The 22,724-nt window shown below is 37.9% G+C and overlaps 1 protein-coding gene and 1 long non-coding RNA gene across 7 annotated transcripts in view; one reads left to right on the top strand and one right to left on the bottom strand.

The window, feature by feature from the left end:
* LOC123504597 (complexin-like) overlaps positions 1-22,724 on the top strand; it is a 792,775-nt gene that overhangs the window by 74,301 nt on the left and 695,750 nt on the right. The window contains exon 2 of one of the 5 annotated variants that reach the window (XM_045255254.1): positions 16,253-16,314. The exons of the other annotated variants lie outside the window; for them this stretch is intronic. The gene's annotated coding sequence lies outside the window, so the exon portion shown is untranslated. The remainder of the gene's footprint in view (positions 1-16,252; positions 16,315-22,724) is intronic. 5 annotated transcript variants of the gene reach the window in all.
* Positions 1-22,724, bottom strand: part of LOC123504598 — a 194,863-nt gene that overhangs the window by 142,196 nt on the left and 29,943 nt on the right. The window lies entirely within an intron of this gene.

The raw sequence follows: 22,724 nt of genomic DNA, 5'->3' as shown, positions 1-22,724 counted from the left end.
ACATAATGTTCTGTTCTCTTCTGATTGTGCTGCACATTTGTCAAGCCGTGGTACAGTGGAACCATGCGTGCTTTGGGATCCGAGGGGTCTTCAAGCGCACGGGTTCGAATCCTGTCCACGATCCGAGTGTGGGTTGGGCTTCCTCACTCGGGACAACGGTTTCCTAGCGGGTGGACTTTGAGATAGGAGGTACCCAAAAAGTATCTCCTTTAGCCCATAAACTCCCGTGAATAGCCCACATGGTATAAATAATAAAATAAAAAACTAAAACTGAAATAATGAGTACACGTTTGAAAACGTACACAACATTCATGACAGCGTGTTAAGTTCTCTCTCTCTCTCTCTCTCTCTCTCTCTCTCTCTCTCTCTCTCTCTCTCTCTCTCTCTCTCTCTCTCTCTCTCTCTTTCCTCCTTGGTAGGTCCTCTTCTCACAAAATATATGAGTGTTAAACCAAGGACTTCTATAGCAATGAATAGGTTCAGACGTGGAATAAGCAAATAATTAATAAATGAACAATAATCAAGGTAAGGTTTCATAATCTTTGCGAATGCGGGCTTTTAACTCAGCTGGTGTCACTCCTCGTGCCAAGGCGTGAGCTGGTCTGGCCCTAAGCACAACACTCATTCTGATTACGCATCTTATAGTTCTCGTCTCCCGCTCCTTAATTACTGCACCTGTGTTCCTCACTCATGAGCGCCTCCTCTACTTTCGTATTATCATCTCCATTCGTTAATTAACTCGCTTCAGGCAATTTAATGGCTCGCAGTTCCTGGTGATTACTATTTTCTTCTGTTTATATAGGCAATATACATATATGGATGGATACATGAATTCACGAACACAGTCTGAGGGACACATAAGGAAAACAGACAAGCATACAGAGAAAGACAAGCATTCCGTTTCCCCTCTCCAGTCTTACACACACACACACACACATATATATATATATATATATGTATATATATATATATATATATATATATATATATATATATATATATATATATATATATATATATATATATATATATATATATATATATATCCCTTATATTCAGCGAAAGATTGAATCAGTGTGGAAGATTAATCCCAAACCACAGTGACATCCGAGTTTCCCTTTTTGTATGGACTTCATTCTGAGGAATGTCATCAAATGCATCACATTTTTCCATGCTTTGGGGTGGACGGTAGGAAGGCATCTCCTGTTTAACGTTTTGATCTCTAACTACACTTTTGTTTCCTTAATCCGCAATCACTAGCACTTCATTATTCATCCTCATTTGTGCTTCATCTTTCGGTTAATGGCCCTTTTCTTTAACATGGATGGAGATGGCACTCAGATCCATTCCTTTGACACATACTCTGATGATCAATGGTTTTTATTTTCAATGAACAAACAACACAAAGGACACGAGACTGATCATGCTGCGATGCACCGCAGTAAAAAAGAAAGTGCCACTAGATTCAGGTCAACTTAACAAACTCGTTTTATACATCCTCTGGTTCTTTATAACTTCAAGACTGACACGAGTTTCAGATCATCTTGTTATGGTCTTCATTTTGTACACACTCTGGATACTCATACCTATTTTTTTCTCGAAAGAATACACCATAAGAGTAATACTTTGCTGATGATATTCAAATTCACTGCGAAATAAAAACAAGAATGATATGAATCTCAAAAAAAATTAAAATGTTCCCTTCAAACGGCTTCCATTTCAATAAAGGCAGCAATGAATGTGTGTGTGTGTGTGTGTGTGTGTGTGTGTGTGTGTGTGTGTGTGTGTGTGTGTGTGTGTGTGTGTGTGTGTGTGTGTGTAATAATAATAATAATAATAATAATACGGCTTAGTAGTAATTGCAGTACATACATACTGAAAATGTACATATGGGAATTGAGGGAGACTTAAGGTTAGAACCTTAACTTAGCTGTTTATTGTTCGCACCATGACCATGAAGAGGATAGCATTATGATGATAACGGTCGGTTCTCGGGGCATTAAGTGGCATGACCACGTTTGTGTGTCGTGTGGCATGGGTTGGCTGGGGCGCGTTGGGAGGAAAGGAGGTGTCGTAGCCATGGGTGGCGCAGTAGGCCTCTACCCATCCTGACAAGGGCCGCTTGGTGTCTGGTAGCCAGTGTGGGGAGATCGAGGGTAGATAGGGCGTGATCGTTGTCAGTGTAGGCAGGGCCAAGGATGATTCTGCAGGCCCTTTTTTCAGTCTTTTGGACATTTTCCAGTTGTTGCTGTTGACTGGAGGTGAGGGAGGAAGACCACACTGGTGTGGCATACATAAGTTTGGGCAAGATGTGTGTGTGTGTGTGTGTGTGTGTGTGTGTGTGTGTGTGTGTGTGTGTGTGTGTGTGTGTGTGTGTGTGTGTGTGTGTGTGCGCGCGCGCGCGCATTTCTATATGGTTATTACAGTGTATTAGTGTGGTTTTCATTCCTGAGCTCATCTTCCCGGGTGTGTAAATATTTGAATGATGGGGCGGTAGCGGCCCTGCCTTTCTGTTCTCCAATTACCTGTTTTCCCCACCGTTGATCTCATCTGCTTAGCTATTCCTACATATTTTCCAGTCTGATTACACTGTGTGCTCCAGTTGCTTCCACTTCTACAATTCTCTGCACCAACTCAGTATCCTCTGATTATTCATTGCGTTTACCTCTCAATATATTGTTAGGTATTAACGAATCATATGTAAGGATGAGAGAAGCTCGAAGCTCGAAGTTTCAAGTTAATTATACTTCCGCTTCAAAAGATCAAGAAACAAAGAATGAAAGGAATACTGTTTCGTTTATGTGAACATTATCAGTAGCTTTTGTGTTGTCATACATATAGTGACTTCTCTGCTTTCCCGAAGATAATATATTTACACTTATTCAGTATCTTTTCCCTTTATTTTTGGTCTAAGAAAGGGATGAGATCAACAGACAAGTCTATAAAATGATGTTATGAATATGACGAAAAGAATATTGCAATTCAGGTCCGATAGTGCATTAAATAGGTATATACGTACATCTAAACGGCAAAACATCGTAAATAGGTTTATGGATTTACTAGGACAACGTCTGGTATATGATCACGAATTTCTTCAGAAAACAACAACGAAATGAAAATAAGAGGACAGTCTCCTCAGGTGTGGTAGAAACGTCACTTGACCTGCATTATGAGAAAGAAGTTGGTGTTGCGTCCAACAAGCTATGTCCTGTCTCACCGAGGGATGCCCCAGGACGGCAGATGGCGCCTTTCCCACAGACCACGGGTTGTCAGATGTTAAATTATAATAAATTAAGCATATCCTGTGTGTAAAGTTAGCAATAAAAAAAATAAGTATATATATATATATATATATATATATATATATATATATATATATATATATATATATATATATTTTTTTTAAGCTTATGCAGAAAGGGTTAATAAAGAGGTGGGATAGTGAAGAGTTCGTTTATACAAAAGTCTCAGGTGCTCAGTTCAAGACATTTCTTGAAACGCCTCACAATGCCCGTGGCACGGTGTTCCATAAATACACGTCGGTGCACAAAGGTTCCTAAGTTACCTCCAATTAGTTCAGTGGAGAATTCTCACGTGTAACAGAACTGTTCCCGTATCTTTATTTCTGACCGGAGTTTGTTTAACTTTCCCTCCTGGGACTACTAATACTGACAAGACTAGCGTGTTTTGTTTATTTATACCAGGCAGATTACACGAGTTGGGAAGTGGGGCGGCGCTCAATGGCCTGGGAATCAGTGGGTGGCCTGGCGGGAGACGAAATGGAACAAGAGGAAGACAGAGAGGAACATCCTGAGTAAACACCTGAGTAAACTACCTGAACACAGACAATGACCTATGGCTGGAAAAATTTGAAACTCTTACCGTCGGTTCAGTTCAAACAGTCTTTTCACGATCCTGTAAACAGTGTGTTATTTCAAAATAGGAAGTTTGTAAATTAGATATTGCTACTTCACTTCTATGTTCCTCCTAGATGTGTATTCTTAATTCTTTATGTATTGCTATATTCTTATCATAAATAGAGAAATATTCTCAGACAGAAGACTGTCTCTAACATATTCCGCTCTGTTGGCCTCTGAACTGACAAACATGGCCATTTGACAGACGCCTAAACCTACTTCCATGTATTTACTATCATCTTCAGGGAAGAGACTATACAAAAAGCTTCGAAACGCGGGAAAAGGAAGGTTCTTTGTAGAATATTACTTCATTATTTGTCAAGGAAAATACTCGATACCTAACCTTTTCCTTCCTAGGAAAAGTCAATATCTGGAAAATGCAACGAACGGAGCATGAAATTGGAACATCTGCCACGGAAAGGGAATGGAAAAGAAGGAAAAAAATGAAAAAAAAAAAAAAAAAAAAAAAACCGACAGGTTGCGTGCGGCTTGAGCTTGGCGGGACTCCCACTCTTTGTCCACGGCGTCACTACATTTAGTCACACACTGTAAAAATGACCTTAATTTGACATCTGGCACACCTAACTCTTTTTCTCATATCTTTTCTTACCACTATGCCATCACCGAATTGATTTCACTATCTTTTTCAGAAGGCATGGCATGTAGCTTTTTAAAAATTAACTTTGACTTCTTAACCATTTCAGTCAAAGACAGCAATGACGTCTTTAGTTATGTATCTTCAGGTGGCAGCCACAGGGAAGAGAAAAAAGGACAGAATTAAGTTGAGGGATTCTCTATCATACCAATAATCAACCGACTACAAGATCGAGGCGGTGGTGGTGAAGGAGGTGTAGGTGCTATGTTGAAGATATCAAAGGCGTGAAGTTTGTTTGGTGAGCGTCAGTAATACGGAGAAAGAGATGTGTGTGTGTGTGTGTGTGTGTGTGTGTGTGTGTGTGTGTGTGTGTGTGTGTGTGTGTGTGTGTGTGTGTGTGTGTGTGTGTGTGTGTGTGTGTGTGTGTGTGTGTGTGTGTGTGTGTGTGTGTGTGTGTGTGTGTGTGTGTGTGTGTGTGTGTGTGTGTGTGTGTGTGTGTGTGTGTGTGTGTGTGTGTGTGTGTGTGTGTGTGTGTGGCGGGCGTGAGCTTGCATGTGTGGGGTACATGTATGTGTGCGCGCGGGGACACTGAACCTTCTGAACTTCACTAAATTAACCAAATATCCAGTAGCCTCCAGGATATGAACCAGGAAGTCAGGTATTAAATAGAAATCGGTGACATTATTACTGTGTTATATATTTATATTTTTTCTCTCTCTCTCTCTCTCTCTCTCTCTCTCTCTCTCTCTCTCTCTCTCTCTCTCTCTCTCTCTCTCTCTTTTCCCGGAAGCCTGGTGAAGGGGAGGGAAGGGAGAGGAATGATGCCTTTGAGGTCAACAACGTAATTACCTTTCATTTATCTTCTCTCCTGACAATGATGAAATTCTATAACAACCTCGTTTACAAATTGTTGGGGATCAAATTTTCACTCGCACCAAACACTTTTTTCATGCCTTTTTTTTTCAGTACGCAAAGGAAGTTAGATAAAGAAACAAACTTGGAAAAACTTCGCTATTTTTTCTTTCTGCTTGGAAGTTGGTCATTTTGATTTTCCTTCATTTTTAGCAATTTCCACTAACCTGAAGAGTCATTTGAATAATCTATCAAACTAACTTGATACGTCATTTAAAAAGTATATTAAATTAATAAAGTCATGCGTTAAAATAACTGAAAAGCTGGAACCATTTTTATATTCCCTACTCTTTTCTGCAGATTTTACGAATACGATGCGTCATTCTCTTACACCTTCATCTAGATCTTGAGTTTTTGCGTATAATTTGTTCCTTTCACAGGCTGGGAAGATTCATCTGGCGAACGACGAATGTGACTCAACTCGCTACATGAAACGCCGAGTAGTGATCAAAGGTGGTTCTGGCTGTGTTCCATCTCCAATACGTCGATACGCCTGCTATGGGATGTGGAAGGAAGCCATCACAGCAGAGCTAAAAGGGGAAAACTGAGAAGATATTGCCCCCCCAAAAATAGAAGAAACTTAGAGAGAGAGAGAGAGAGAGAGAGAGAGAGAGAGAGAGAGAGAGAGAGAGAGAGAGTATGTTAGCTCCTATATAATGTGTAACATGACTGCGATAAAATCATAAACGGAATAAAGAAAAGAAACAGGAAAAACCAACAGGCACGAAAAAAATTAGACTATGAACATTGTGCATGTAAGCATCATTACAAGAGAGACGGAAAATAATGACAATTGCAGCGGGAAATAAGCAAACGAATATTGGAAACTGATCATGAGAAAAAGAAAAACGAAGAATCTCTGTGAAGTACGATGAGTGAGAGTACTCAATGCTCTTTCATGGTATTCTGTCTCGTCCACTCCTTTATTATCTCTGTACTATCTGACACTCATTGTCCAGACTTCAGAATGACCCTCTTGCGCTAGGCTCCGGTGGCGTTCCCTGCAGACGCCTTTCCACGTATCAATACAAAAGGAAAATAGATCAATACATCTTTGACACAAAATATGAGGATTCACCGGTTGTTTTCATGGAATATCATTTTGTAGGAGGGTTTGATGTTTCCTTTTTTCTTACGTTGTGTCTTTGGCACTCTACGTATCGGTTTTTAGATTAAAAGTAGTTATCTTTTCGGCGTACGTGGATATTACCATTACCATCAGCCACATGTGCTCCACTGTCCTGTCTTCTTACGGTCACCTCGCGGCATTTTCGCTACCCTGGTGAGGAACAAAAAAGGCCATGAAATCTAACGAGTGAACTACAATGACCATTTGATGACAAAGTAATAGTTATTTGATGCAAGCTTCGGTTCATGAAAAAATATATATTCAGGAGGTTCCTATTTAACAGTAGCTCAACAGCTTAATCTGCTTAGGTATTCCGGCTGATAACCTACGAATACAATATAATGCATTTCAAAGCAGTAAAAATAAAAAAAAGTATCTGCTCAAATCTACTCATATGTACCTATACTGGTAGATGCTATGTGACTGCTTCTTTTTATCTACTTATTTCTTTATGTAAACAAAAACAAAACAATTGACAGATAGATAAACTTCATGTGAACTCGTGGACAATGAAAGTATCTTCTTAAGTTTTGGTAAAATATAACCAGGAATATTCTTGAGTACCTTGATGGTTGGTTCTTTAATTCTCTTTCTTGTCTGTGGTACCGAGACTCAGCGGAACATCCCGGATCGAGGCCTGTCCGACAACACCTGACCCTATGCAAGTCTTTGAAAATACTCCTGTACACATGTGGCCTGACACCCCCTGACAACTTCCATTCCAGGAAGAGGAGCAGAAGAGAAGAAGGTATCGTCCAAAGAGAGGAGACAACCATTAAGGATGTGATGGTGAAGAGAAAAGGACGGAGGGAGAGCCAGGCAGGTGGACGTGACGACAGCCATAGACGGTGATGTGACAGGAAATTCGTACTGAGAGAAGACCATCAATACTACTTAAAAAAAAGGTCACTGGTGAAAGGATAAAAGGAGTTCATCTCCATTATCCAAAAAAATATATATGGTATTCGTGCTTTAATATTTTCTTTACTGCATTCCTAACCAATGATCAGTGATCCTTTGATAAAGTATGACGTGTTGGCATGCATTTTCTCTATGAACATTATTATTGGGAAAATCAATACACTCGAGTAAAGTTACAAATATGTAATAAATAAATTGAAAGTGCAGAGTATGTTTCACTTGCTTCATCATTCTTTTGACTACCAATACTCTCTCTCTCTCTCTCTCTCTCTCTCTCTCTCTCTCTCTCTCTCTCTCTCTCTCTCTCAAGGACATGAAGACACGCCGCTCCCAACATCAGACTTTTAGATTCGATTACAGCACCGAAAATAGTCAGCCGGTGTCCTGCTATGGACGTGGCGGCAGGATTGATGGCGTCTTGCTTACTTACCATGGGAAGCGTCTCATGATTCTCTTATGGCGAAGATCGTGAGGTAATAAGGAGTCCGAGTAAAGGAAAACAAAAAGAATAGCATGCAATAGTTACTGAAAAAATCAATATACTGAATCATGCAAGTGTTTGAACCCGATAAATGAGGAAAGAGAGGCGAGGAATGGTTAGTTGGATGATTTAGTCTGGTAATGGGTAAGCGAGGAGAAGACGTGAGTTGATGAAGATAAGGTATAGATGATTGGAATAAATGGGTAAAGGGCGATCGACATTATTGATAAACAGTATGTACGAGTATACTGTGAGTTGTAAAGTGGCCTAAATTGCCTGATATGTGGAAAAATACTCATGAAGACAGTGCTTAACTATACTGTAGGACGAGTCGGTCAACAAAGTATGCTAAAAGCCTATCTAAACTGCAATTACGTATGCAACACAGCCAAGTGTTCCCATAAACAAAACAATGGAATGAGCTACTTGTATCCGTGACTTTGCTTATATGAACTAACTAATGCATGGTTTTCGTGTACCGTAAGCCCAATAGGAGGTAATCACTCAGTCCACAGAAACACTATAAAAATTAACTGAGCTTGTAATAAAAATCGTGTAGTGGTAGTATGTATTACTCTTGTGTACTTTCGTATTCTAGCGCCCACCATCCATTGATGCACGAAAGTCGAAAATTTTATATCCCATATTTAGGAATGGTTTAACTTGGCATTGACAGTTAACACATGTGTGCATAAGTATTACAATTTGTTAGTTCTCTTAATCGATAATGACCTATATTATTAGTGGAAATGATTTTTTGCAAATGATTTTTTTTTTTTTTTTTTGCATTTTCAAGCATTTTTAGTATTTCAACTCTTTCTCTTTCTCTCTCTCTCTCTCTCTCTCTCCTCTCTTTTCCTTTTTCTCTTTTCTTCTTTCTTTTATTTCTTCCTCCTTATTTTTTCTTCTTTCTTTCTTCCCTCTCCTTTCTTCTATTCTACTGTCTTCTAAGACAAAATACAATTCGTCTCTACATTGACTCAGAAGTTTTCCCGGTTCTCAAGACCTCGCCTGCAGATTTACCTTTTCACTTTCCCAAGTCATTGTCATACATCTTCACCCTAACCTTTCCTTTCCTGCTTCCTTTAAGTGGACTGTCTTTCCTTATCCCTCTTTCGCTTTCCCCTTTCTCTTTTTTTGCTCATATTTCTCGTGCTCCCTTACACGTTATCAGAAACATTCCTCTCAAACCTTGACCTCTTCCTCTTTCCCTCTCCACCCTCTCCACTTCCCCTCTTTCCAGCAGCATCTCGCCCCCTTCCCAAAGCTCCTCTTCCTCAACCATCGACCGGGATTGCCTCCTCCTGCCCCGCACAGCTTGGAGAGGCTATCGATGTCACACCAAATTTGGGTCGGTGAGAAACTGTAAATAGACGGGTCGTTGGGAATGTGTGCAAGTTACCGCAATTTAGCTTAATTACAGAGCCTCAATGTCCAGGATATGCATCTTACCTGTTGAACCTGATATCTTAGCACTGATAAGATATTGAATTGTTATTTCGTTTTTTATTTGGAAAAAAAAAACTAACGTAAGAAATTCCAAGGAAATGCATGCAGTATGATTTTACTATTCCTGAAATTACCAGTGTGATGACACTTATTACTGAATTGAAGTAAGATTACGCATGCGAGGACGAGCAAAACTAAACACATTGAAAAGTTCGAAATTCTCTATTAATAGTGTTTACTTTTGCTGTTAGCGGTGTCTTGAAACTTTGTTCTATATTTACATCAGTCATTTCCTCTTATTTGAGAAGACCTCACGAGTCATATTATATATATATATATATATATATATATATATATATATATATATATATATATATATATATATATATATATATATATACAAGAACAATGGGTCTTACAAGCACATTTTGGGCGATTTTTCAAGAAATATTCATGAAACACATCTTCCGCAGTGCCATTCTCCTTCTCCTTGAGACGGTTACAGCTTTCAGTGGCTAGTCGGCGTGCAGATGGAATGCACCTTAGCAGCCTTAGCACCACAGAACAACACAAGGCTCAGGGCAGTAAAAAGGAAATTCACATGCAGAGCGAGAAGCAAGTAGGAGGAGGAGGCAGAGGGTAAGAGGTCGAAGCGAGAAGGATGAAAGGAAAATGAGTATGAGGCACGAGACGAGACTTCATGCTAGGCAGTGCTCCACACTCTTGCCAGATGTGCATACCAAGGCGAATACGATGATCCTGAGAGCTAGTTTTGTCCATTCGCATACAACCACTGTTGAATTGTAAAATTTGAAAAAAATATAAACACACACCATCTACTTTAGACATACACAGATACACACACACACACACACACACACACACACACACACACACACACACACAGGATGCAATAGTTAACATTCACCAGGATTCCTCACGCACTCCTTTATAGCATAGCATGGCGGGTCTGGTGGGATGCGCAGCCTTGCCTTGCCTTTTGTTACAACCTGCACTCTCCACTCAGGAGCTGAGCCCATGAACTCTGCCACGTTATTTGATTTTACCGTAAATGTATTGAAAAAAAAAAAAAAAAACCCGTCAGATACGAACAAGGAATCCCAACAAAGGATCATACAATAGAATGCAGGTGTACAGTGTAATACTTTTTTCACCAATATAAACCCATTACTTCCTCCGCTTCTTGCACTCTCAGTTGTATTGCGTGTTTTAAATTCATACAGTGAAGGATGTATGCATTGTGTTTTCTACGATGAATAGTGAAAAAGGCGAGTAACACAACGCCTTGCTTTTCCTTCCGCATCAACAAGAAAAGAAAATTGTCTCGCAAGTGCAGATGTGCCGGGAACCAATCTGCATTTTGAAGCGCCGTTCCGACACAAAACAAACGCTGCTGAATTTAGAATCACCTGGTGCTGTGAGGGCGCCCAGCTTTAGAGCCTCAGCTCCAGCCGGCGAGCACCCACGCATATCATGATAGGCAGCAGCCCGCTAGCTATTACCTTGTGACGCAAATGAGAGGCATTCATTATTGCACCTCTCTCAAGGATATCGTGCGCTAGAATAATAATGACTTATCGTGAAAAGTAAGAATAAATTAAAAGCAATAAAGTCACGTGTCTTGGCAATTTTTGGGAGCATGTTCAGGCCACTATGGCCTATAGCCACATATATTGAATACAAGTCTTTGTCCCAACGCAGCGTTAACTGTTTCATCCACTACCTCAATACTTTCATCTTCCAATATATCGTGTGTTCAGACTTATTTCTGAAAGATTATAAAAAATGTGAGCAAGTTTCTGACCAACTGATGATACCTAAAATCGAATCACGGTCCCTCACTTACAGCCAGGAACATTAACCAAATTTCCATTTACTTTGCGTCAAAACTTTTTCCTTCATGCTAACAAAGTGAAGAGTGCATGATAGTTGTGGTGGAAAAGTGAACACGGTCGTTACTGTTTCTAAAAGGATATGAATTAAAACAATGTTAACGGTAACTAACAGCTCCAGATTTCTCTACGACATTTTGTGAAATTATGCAATTTTGTTTCTTAGTTTCTTTAAAAAGACACCCATGCAGCTAATATCTTTTGATTTCAGGATCAGAAAGATGCGAACATCCTATATATTTGCGTTTGTTGAAAGAAGTGTCAGGAAAGTAAAGATAGAACAGATTACATATGTATGCAAAGTGAGGCGAACTCTAGAGAAATCTTGGAAGACACTCTGTCTGATTTAGCTCACCTTCCTATGATTTGCAATATCTAAAGAGGAGAATATCAATACATAATACAGTACATTATCCAACATGAAAGAGCAAAGTGATAATTGAAATTCCTGACAAATGCCTCATTACGTTGCGGTGTTTAATGATACACAGTGGTTAGAGGGTTTCCCAATTAGCGGATAATTTAACTAAAACTTTGGACTGGTTGACATCGGCTTAGCGACCACTGCATGAAATAATAACTATCCTGATCCCTGACTAACTTATTATATATATATATATATATATATATATATATATATATATATATATATATATATATATATATATATATATATATTTGTTAGGAAGCAGATCAACTATCTTCTAGGCCACATAAATATTTAGAGATTATAGTACATACATGTGTCTGTACATATGTTAAGACGATAGAGATATATGAATCATACCTTATTTCTATTAAAGTCAAGAAACTGAAACATAAGACGTTTATTATCACTGCCGAGATTTTTAGTGTGCAGTGATTTCATGAGTTAAAATAAGCTGAATGATGTGTAGACTACATATGAATGTTTATTTTGAGTTGATAATGAATGAGTACCTGACTAACCTGATATATATATATATATATATATATATATATATATATATATATATATATATATATATATATATATATATATATATATATATTTTCACACACACACACCGCGTAGTGTAGTGGTTAGCACGCTCGGCTCACAACCGAAAAGGCTCGGGTTCGAATCCCAGGTGCGGCGAGGCAAATGGGCAAGCCTCTTAATGTGTGGCCCCTGTTCACCTAGCAGTAAATAGGTACGGGATGTAACTCGAGGGGTTGTGGCCTTGCTTTCCCAGTGTATGTTGTGTGTTGATGTGGTTTCAGTCCTACACGAAGATCGGTCTATGAGCTCTGAGCTCGCTCCGTAATGGGGAAGACTAGCTGGATGACCAGCAGACGACCGTGGTGGTGGTGAATTACACACACACACACACACACACACACACACACACACACACACACACTGCTACGTATATTATTGCATAATTGCATGGGTATGCATAAATTAATCTGCTAAACACCTAAATATTGCATTCCGTATTTGTCTGTGTTAGTAAAATCATATGAAAAAGCTGGACAGCACAGAGGAAATGTAGGGAAAAGAAGAAAGTGGGGAGGGGGATTTTGTTGGGACGTGTTGTGGGGGAGGGAGCATGTAATACAGTTATGAAAGGGAGAGGGAATGTATGGGTGGGTGTGATCCTGACATTTTCGTATGAATATGTTGTTATTTATTTTCTTCATTTTACTCCTCCGTTCATATCAACATACCTATATCTTGTCCTATCACTCCAATTCCTCCTCAGGATCCTCCGAAGCGAAGTTGCCTCTGTCGTTTTGTTTCTGCAATGCGGGGCCACGGCATTATCAAGATTTTCCTAGGAATGATTAATTATATAAGAGGTTTGGCATAGAGACTTATATTCCTTACTCTTTCTCCGTATCTTTTTTCCAAATCTTGTTTAACTCTGTTTAGTTTGCTCTTGTGCCATACACAATAAAGAGGCGATCCACAAGCGTTACTTGAAATTGAACCTTCCATCACAGTTTACTATCTTTGGGTAATCATGCTAAGTCTATTTTTTTAAACTAGTCAAAACTATTTTCATTAAAAGAACATGCCAAAATGATTCTATATGTAACTCCCCTCGTGACTTGTAGCACCTCCCTAAAATGATTTCTAATAAGTTTATATTCTTCCCTCCTTTATTTCAACTTGATAGCACCACTGCTAACTCGTACAACTCTAAAACCGAGTTCTACACTCAAGACATTTATTAAAAACATTACCATGTGATTCATTCAAGAATTTTTTCCTCCTCCTCCCACCCTCTGACTACTTAATGCTATCCAATAAGATCCTCTGCAGTGATCATTTTCATGCCCTTGCTGCCACTAACCCTCGGAAGACTCGGTACGTGGACTTTACCAAGTTAAGGTTTAACAACATCTAACTTTCTTTTGGCTAACATTTTGCCTACATTCAGTCAATTACTAAAAAATGAAAAAGGAAAAAAAAAAAAAAAAAGATGACCGCTATAATAATCCCTACGATTACCGTTCTTCTTATTTAATTTCTTGCTTCTCTAAAGTTTTTTTTTTTTATCTATCTTCAACAATAAAAATTCAGAAACAACTACAAGATCATTTCGTACCATTACATCTGATTGCTAGTATGCCTTTCGTCCTGGCCGCAAAACTAGTGATCTGACTATCTTACGATTCCCAGTCATCCTCTCTCATGGATTTTGGTGGTTTTATTTGTTACCTTAGGCATATCAAACACTTTTGATAGAGTCTGGCACAAAGTGTTGATTTCCAAATAACTCTCCTACTACTTCTATCCTTTTCTCTGTGTCCTTACCAACAGTTTTATTGCTCCTGTGATAAATGACTGTTGTACTTCTCTAAGTCTATTGACAGTGGTGTTCCTCAGGGATCTGTTTATATAATCCATCGTCTTCCTAATATTTATTGACCATCTTTTTTAAACAAACTTCTTGTCCTATTCATTCCTTCACTGATGATACAACTCTTCACTTTACCACGACTTGTCTTTGACGTTAAACCTTTCAGGAATTAAACATCTCACGTATATAGGAAGACACATAACGTATGACTTTGCATTGTCCTGTACATCAAAAATTCAATTCTTCCATGAGCTTACGCATTCTGAGTATTCTCCCAGCTGCTACTCTGTACGTATAGAAACCTTATCCGTCAAATTATGGAGTGCGCTTCACATGTATAGGAGGTTGCACTCATACCGCTCTTTCGGCAGGATCCAATCAAAACCATTTCGTCTGATCAACTCCTCTCCTCAACAGGACTGTCTTCAACCTTTTTCTCATCGCTGCACTGGTGCATCTCCGGCTATCTGCTACCGCTATTTACACACTAACTGGTCTTGCTAACTGTATGCTTCCTGGCTTCCTGTCCTATTGCGGTCTCAATGCATAAAACTCTCTCTCAAACTTATTTTATTATTATTTATGCAAGAGTTAACCTAATTCTTAATCAGTCATTCATTTTTTAGTAAATTCTGGAACTCCCTCTCTGTTTCTAAAATATTTTTCTTCCTATGACCTGGATTCATTCATGAGAGCGGATCCAAGATCAATTATTTGATTTTCTCTCCTGTTGGCTCTTCACACACACACACACACACACACACACACACACACACACACACACACACACACACACATATATATATATATATATATATATATATATATATATATATATATATATATATATATATATATATATATATATATATATATATATATATATATATATATATATATATATATATATATATATATATATATATATATATATATATATATATATATATATATATATATATATATATATATATATATATATATATATATATATATATATATATATATATATATATATATATATATATATATATATATATATATATATATATATATATATATATATATATATATATATGGTGAAAGAAGGAGAAGGCATAATAGCAGGCAGAATGTGTACGTGGAGGGGAAGGATAGTGAACTGAGGGTATCTATTAAGGGAAAGGAGACAAGGATGGGGAAAGGGACAGGGGACAAGGATGGGGAAAGGGGAAGGGGACAAGGATGGATAAAGGTGCAGGGGGTATATTTTGGTTGGGGAGACGAAATTAAAAACTGAGGGCGTCTGATATAGTAAGGAGAATGGGAAAGGGAAAGAAGGGTGCATGCATGATATTGTGACAGGAAAAATGAGAATCAACAATAAATAATACTGGTTAACAATCAGTACAATTAATAAGAGAACAGCACACGTTCAAAACAAGTATCGTATATGTTAATACAAATACAAATATGGATGAGATGTAACTAAAATAAGCTTAAAAGAAAGAAAATGAGTACTCATAGGCGTAACTTTAATCAAACTGAAGGGCGGGCTGAATAAAATAGAAAATAGAAAAAAACGAAAAAAAAAACACTAATCAATGACTCCTTTTCTTTCAGCCTGAAACATAAATTCATAAAGCTAGTGTCCAGCACATCATGCTTCTCATTCTCGCAAGAGCTTACAAGTGGCCGCGCGTGATTGAAGAGACCTTAGTGTAGAGTGGACGCTTAGGCGCTGAGTGCCACGCCTGCTACACCCATAGAGCTTCTAAGGAAGATTTATTAAGCGTGGTATCCATCAGCCGAGAGAGAGAGAGAGAGAGAGAGAGAGAGAGAGAGAGAGAGAGAGAGAGAGAGATGATGGTTTGAAAAAAAAAAAACAAGGAAGCAAGCAATTAAAAAAAAAAATACATTTCTCAATATAGATGATGCAGGATGTAGGGTCACAAGCACACTTAAGTAATTTGCTGAAACCTTAACTTTTCATCCTTTTCATATACGTGGTAAAACGAAACACTCACTTATGTATGTTGTGATCTTCTATTATATGTTTATAATCCCATCCTGAATTCTTGTATATGCACGCGACATCAATTTATTTTTTTTTCTTCTCTCTTTGCAGGTAGGTGGCTGATGAACTGATTACTGAGGTTGGAGGCACGGTGGCTTTTTCGACTGAGGAAGGTGGGTTGTGGAAATCAACTTAGCGTCTATCTTGTTGAAACACATGTATTAATACGTAGTACATTCAAACAAAACCAAAATGCCAAGCACTGTGTAATGGAACAAAAAAACTTTGTTATCGTTAATCCTATCATAGCAAGACAATTCCTCCTACGATCATTGACAATGATTTGGACATTTTTGTACTGCTGTACAACTTGAATAATATTCTATCCTAAAAAGTGAGAATTTATATACCTTCTCTTTTTTTTCTTGAGTGCTCATGCGAAGACCAGAGAGAGACGGTCATAGCAGCAAAAATGCCAAAAAAAAAAAAACTTTTTTTTACGAGTTAAACGAATTTTTCCATGTACCATTTATCAGAAACAAAATCCATATGAGACATGAAAGTGTAATAAGTTGCATATTCACTGCAAAAGAAAAAAATCTATTGTGTTGTGTGGGTCATTACGTCCAATCCAGTTCTCATTACTTACGTTTTACTTTCTATACGTTTGATATATAGAAAACTCTAAAGATAGAGAAGAAATGATACCTGTAGAATATCACCTGACTAAATGACGGATTGACTCTCTCTCTACACATCTATGACTGATGCTGTCAAATACACCCACTTTCCACTTCCCCTGGTTTGTTAGAATGATCCAGACATCGTTTCACACATTATGTTAGAGAAACACATTCTAACACCTTGGTTGCAAATGCATTAATTTATAAATCATCTATATCATGTGGAAATAGATGTATCGCCCCATGACTCCGCGGGTGACTGCAATATGAGAACACTACGTAGCTACCAGTCCTGAGGCGATCCATCAGGGTTCGAATCCTGGAAGACTCAGATGACCATTCGGAACATTCACCATCAATGAATATCTGGAGCATGTTCCCGCTGCAGGGTGTTGCCTTGTACAATGCAATGCCAGTGATCCCAAGGCAAGGCCGAGCTTAACACCCACTGATATGGAACGGGAATTATGACTCACCAGATTCCACAAAGAGATAGATAGATAGATAGATAGACAGACAGAGAGAAGCAGACAGGCATTCCCCTCCACACACACACTCATCACCTCCACACCTATACAAATACTCACGGCCCGCATCTCCAATTCTGAAATAAAAATCCTATATTTTTTATTGGTTTGGTACATTCCCCTCGCACTTCCTTCTCTATTTGCCCAACCACTCACTGTCTCTTCTACAACCAACACGTTTGAGTCTTCGCAAATAACAGTGACACAACGATTATCCAGCAGTCAATAATTTCACCCATGAATGATAGGAAGTCAAATGTAAATGCAGCGAAATATGATAGGCTCATTAATACAGCAAACCAACGATCTTTACTTAGATAAGATGCCAGATGCGACTATTTATGCATATCGACGTACACATTCACTGCTGTAGTTTGTCAGGCTCTGCAGAGCGCCCGTTTTAATGGTAAGGATTGCTACTAACTCGCTGTCAACTGATACCAAGCCTTATATATGCGTTGTTTCCGATAGAATTACAGAATACCAACTCACATATATTACCAATATACATACATACATATATATATATATATATATATATATATATATATATATATATATATATATATATATATATATATATATATATATATATATATACTAGGTATATCACACACACACACACACAAAAAAAAAAAAAAAAAAAAATCTACTGAAAAAAAATGAAATTGATAAGTAAATGGGTAACACTATCGCTTCGCTTGTCGCCGCACACGTAGCAAGTGAAGGCGAGGTAACCTAAAAACTGTTAAATGACGTAATGGAGTATTGAACACTGAAGACACAAAAAAGCGTAAGCGAATTACACGTATTTTCTGAAACAGCTCTTTTAGTTAATGTTAAACGCTCATTCCGCTCTTTATATTCATGGTTTCATTCCCTTCTCCACTTTCAAGTTTATGATATCTTGAAAGCGCATATCGTTTCCCCACTCTAACACTGGGTTGATGGATGGTTAGATAGACGGTCTAACTCTTGGATTGGGCCGACGAACCAACACAGGCCAGAAGACAGACCAGGAATTGCAATAACGTTCAAGTTTGGAAAGCAAAGTCTTGTAGAAACCGTGAAAACCTTTGTCAGGAGGTGAAATGCTGCCAGATGACTCTTCTTGAAGCTTTGAACAAGTAAAGCGACATCGTGCCCCGGAAACTTTAAAGTGTTGTTGTCCCCGGTTGCCGTCATAGAGTTCCAATGAAACCTTGAATAAAAAAAATCTCACAGAAAGAATCGAGAAGTATTTGTAGAGAGGATAATGAGGCTTAACAACAGCAGAGACTAAAACACAGAACAAGGAAAAAATCTAAAGACAACAACACTACATGCATAAAGCTTGAACATTTCTAAAAGAATCCAAATATTAAGGCATTTTAAGGCATATAAACTAGAGATGGCCTGGCGTATAGGAGGGAGCCCTTACGTAACTCGGTCTTTAATCAAATTTCCTCAGGCATATTTTGTCCGCACAACTTCGAAGAGTAAAAAACAAGCGTGTACACTGTAAACCTTTAACAGCGTGGAGTGAACAGGAAGAACGCGAGTCAGAAATTGTGGTACCGCATCTTTCCCCGCTATTTGTCTTCATTTCTTATCAAATAATACCTTTGCCTTGTGGGGATGAAAGGATACTATTGCTGGAACTGCTTCAAGTAAAATAAATATATGAAGAGTTTAATGGTGCGTGTAAAGGAAGAAAGCTTATGTATTATTTGAGTGTTCATTATTGATTAGTGCGCATCCATCTCTCTCTCTCTCTCTCTCTCTCTCTCTCTCTCTCTCTCTCTCTCTCTCTCTCTCTCTCTCTCTTCTCTCGTCGTCGATCCATCACAGGCAAGAGGGAACTAGACACACAATATTTCTACAAGGGGATGTAATTTAAACTTTCAGAAGACATTACGAAGGGTGCCTGAGTTATATCCACGTCTGGATGCTTCCTCTTCTGGGTTCGCTGCTCTCCAGCAGCCAGCAACGCCACGGGTTCCACAAGACGATGAAACCCACTGTCTATCAACACATTTAACCTTTACTTCCATTGTTGAACTTCAAAAAGCCTCGAAAAGGCAAAAATGTTTCAGAATCCTTTCAATCCAAGGCAAGTTTCTTAGCTTCACATGAAATGGATTTCAGACACACTTCAGAAATAATAGTTTGTTCCGCGGAAGTCCATTGGCGAGTTTCACACCAGATCGGTACTTTTTTTCTATTTTCCTCAAATCCAGTAAACAAATAGAAAGACATATAGATAGATAAATACATAGCTAGATAGCTATATATAGATAGATACCCAAATCTATAAACAAGTAAATAAAACGGCTGAAATGATGATTGTTATGTGCCAACTAAAACCAAGGTCAAGCTAAATAAAATATTTACCTTCGCATGTAGCAATGGAATGAATTACAATTCTTCACGTAACTCAGATAACGTTTTCTCCGAGATGTTATACATTATCACAGGCCGAGTTATTATTCAGATAGATCTGGTTTGCGGCAAGATTCTTAAAAGTCTACCATGAGTTTTCTTTGTCCAATGAAAAGCAGACAAGCAAGATACAGGGTGAAAAATAGTATCCGAAATTTTTTTGTTATTTTCAAAAAATAAATCAAATCAAAACGAGACATTTCAAGAAAGTAAGAGTAATATATATTGACATATTTCGAAATAGGTGCACGTCTAGCGTCCTTAATATTTTGCTTTCTACAAAGGGAAAACCCTTTAACCTTTCCGGTACCAGGAACTGTTTCATCATATTCTGAATATAAATTGAGGATTTTAATAAGATCTTTATGACAATTTTCATAATGAAGTCTGTAAAAGGTTAGTGATCTGACACAATTATATGTATATTCACTGACTGTATAATACTATATAAGATTATGAAGCTTAGAGCCTACATACAGTGTCCACTATGTTACAAGGTAGTGAGATGGAGCAGCGCCTCAAGAAACCCCACAATTTGCACAACACTGCTATACTTTTTTGTCAGAACACTGTTTTTGGACGCAGAGCTCAAAAAGACCGAAAAAAAGAAAAAAATCAGATTCCTTTGACAGCGAGGAAGGGGAAAGCCTTCATTACAAAGATCAAAGCTAAACTATGCAAATATTTACATGACATGGCAGCTCCCGGGGGAACGGTGACGTGTCCACCGCTCCTTGCCTCCCTCTCCTCAGGTTCCCTCTCAGTCCACGTCGCCCCCAAATACCGCACGTGTCGTGAGACTTTCTGTGAATACCCTTGAAAGTAATCAATATGTGGCTTCAGTTGTGGTCATTCAGTACTGAAATAAGAACCATTATATATTATAACAAGTTATGGAATAATTGAAGCCTAGAACAGCATTGCGATTGTAAAAATAGTTGATTATAATATCAAATAATAGACACGGTCTTTTTCGTAAACAAACTGCCAAACATATTTCACCAGTATCTGTATTAATGCCTCTCTAAACACTACATCTTGCACAAGCCCCACTGATATGGCTACCTTTGTTACGTTAAAGAGTTGATATACAAAATTCATTTATAGTTTTTTGCAATTAATATAAAAACTGAGAAAATAAGGAATGATCTTTTTTACTCAAAATGGGGAATATTCAGACTTGTTAGTGAAGGTGACGATATAAAAAAAAAAAAAAAATGAAAACGTAAAAAAAAAAAAAAAAATGCAACTTAAGTAAAGCTTAAATTAAATTCTATTTTCAATTTTTTCTTACACGTGCCAACAATTAAGCAAAAATTTCATGTTATTTCTACCACTACTACTACTACTACAAATAATACTGATACTACCAATACTACTACTACTCCTACTACAACTACTACTTCTACTACTAAAACTACTATTTCTACTACTACTTTTACTACTACTACTACTACTATTGCTACAACAGTTGTTTTTGTTTACCAGCTATGTCAATAACACAATTAAGTAGCATGGCAATGACTGTAATATTACTGAAGTAAATGAGTAAACAAGAACAAAGGAGCGGAAGGGAAGACAAGGTGACAAGGAGACTATTATACTGCCGGTAATCAAGACTAGGGGATCATAAATTGTCTCCACCTTGTTAATTTTGGCACCACCAACGCGACACACATGATTAACACCTCTTAGTAATTTTGTGAGTTTATGGCGTGAGGATGACACCAGTGCAGCGACTTTTTCATCCGCAAAGTGAGAGATGCGGATGTAGTTTCTCCTTTCTTGGGAACGGCAAACGGTATGCTTTCCCCTGCTGTCTATTGGTGAAGGAAGCAAACAGAGTTTCAGGGAAGGGCAGCCACCAGACCGTCCCTAGGAGTCTAGACTGCTGACCGAGACGCTGACTCACCAAAAGTCCAAAGAAAATATTCAATGAGGGCGCCTAGTGGTAGTGGTCCTATATTTCCTTCCATTCGCTTAAATAAGAAAGTTATGGAGCGTCGCGTGGTCATCCATGACTTTTTACATCACCCCCGAGTTTGACGAAAGTATTTATTAATTTCTAAGAGTATTTGGAATATATTTCGCTTCCGCAGTCGAAGCGTTACGTAAAGATCTTCTGAACTCAGAGGCACTATTGGATTTATTAATTACATCATGATAGATTGAAATTGTTCATTATAATTACTAAACTTGATACTTATTTACTAAATGATTTCGTTAAGAGAAGCGTGATGGGCAATGCAAGCCAAGGAAAGATACCTCTTAGATTGGAACAGTCATAATCTCAGCACAGTAATAATTCCACTATTCTAGATCGTTAGAAAAAGCTAACTTTTAGCACAACTTTACGAGTCTTTGTGTTAGTTTAACTATAATATCATGGTTACAGCTGGAAAGCTTCGTGATTTAAATAAATATTCACACTAGAAATGACAATCTTGTGTTTATATATATATTTTTTTTAAATAATAAAAACGACAAGAAGGGCCACACCAACACCATCATCACCACCGCCAACAACAAAAATAAGGCAACATTTTTAAATAATAGCAATAATACAACTATTATCACTACTGCTGCTGCTGCTGCTACTACTACTACTACTACTACAATTAAAAATATCAATAATAACAAGAACAACAAAAAAAAAAATAATAATGACAATGATAACAACAATAACAATAATAACAACAACAACAATAACAATAATAACAACGACAATAATAATAATAATAATAATAATAATAATAATAATAATAATAATAATCTATTATAACATTATGGATATTAGCACCATCACACAATCTATATACATGTCAGTAACATCATGACTGTGTTTGAAATGGCGATGAGAGAGAGAGAGAGAGAGAGAGAGAGAGAGAGAGAGAGAGAGAGAGAGAGAGAGAGAGAGAGAGAGAGAGAGAGAGAGAGAGAGAGAGAGAGAGA

This window comes from Portunus trituberculatus, chromosome 16 (genome assembly GCF_017591435.1).
Source record: "Portunus trituberculatus isolate SZX2019 chromosome 16, ASM1759143v1, whole genome shotgun sequence".
NCBI lineage: Eukaryota > Metazoa > Arthropoda > Malacostraca > Decapoda > Portunidae > Portunus > Portunus trituberculatus.
This window is presented reverse-complemented; position numbering and strand designations above follow the sequence as displayed.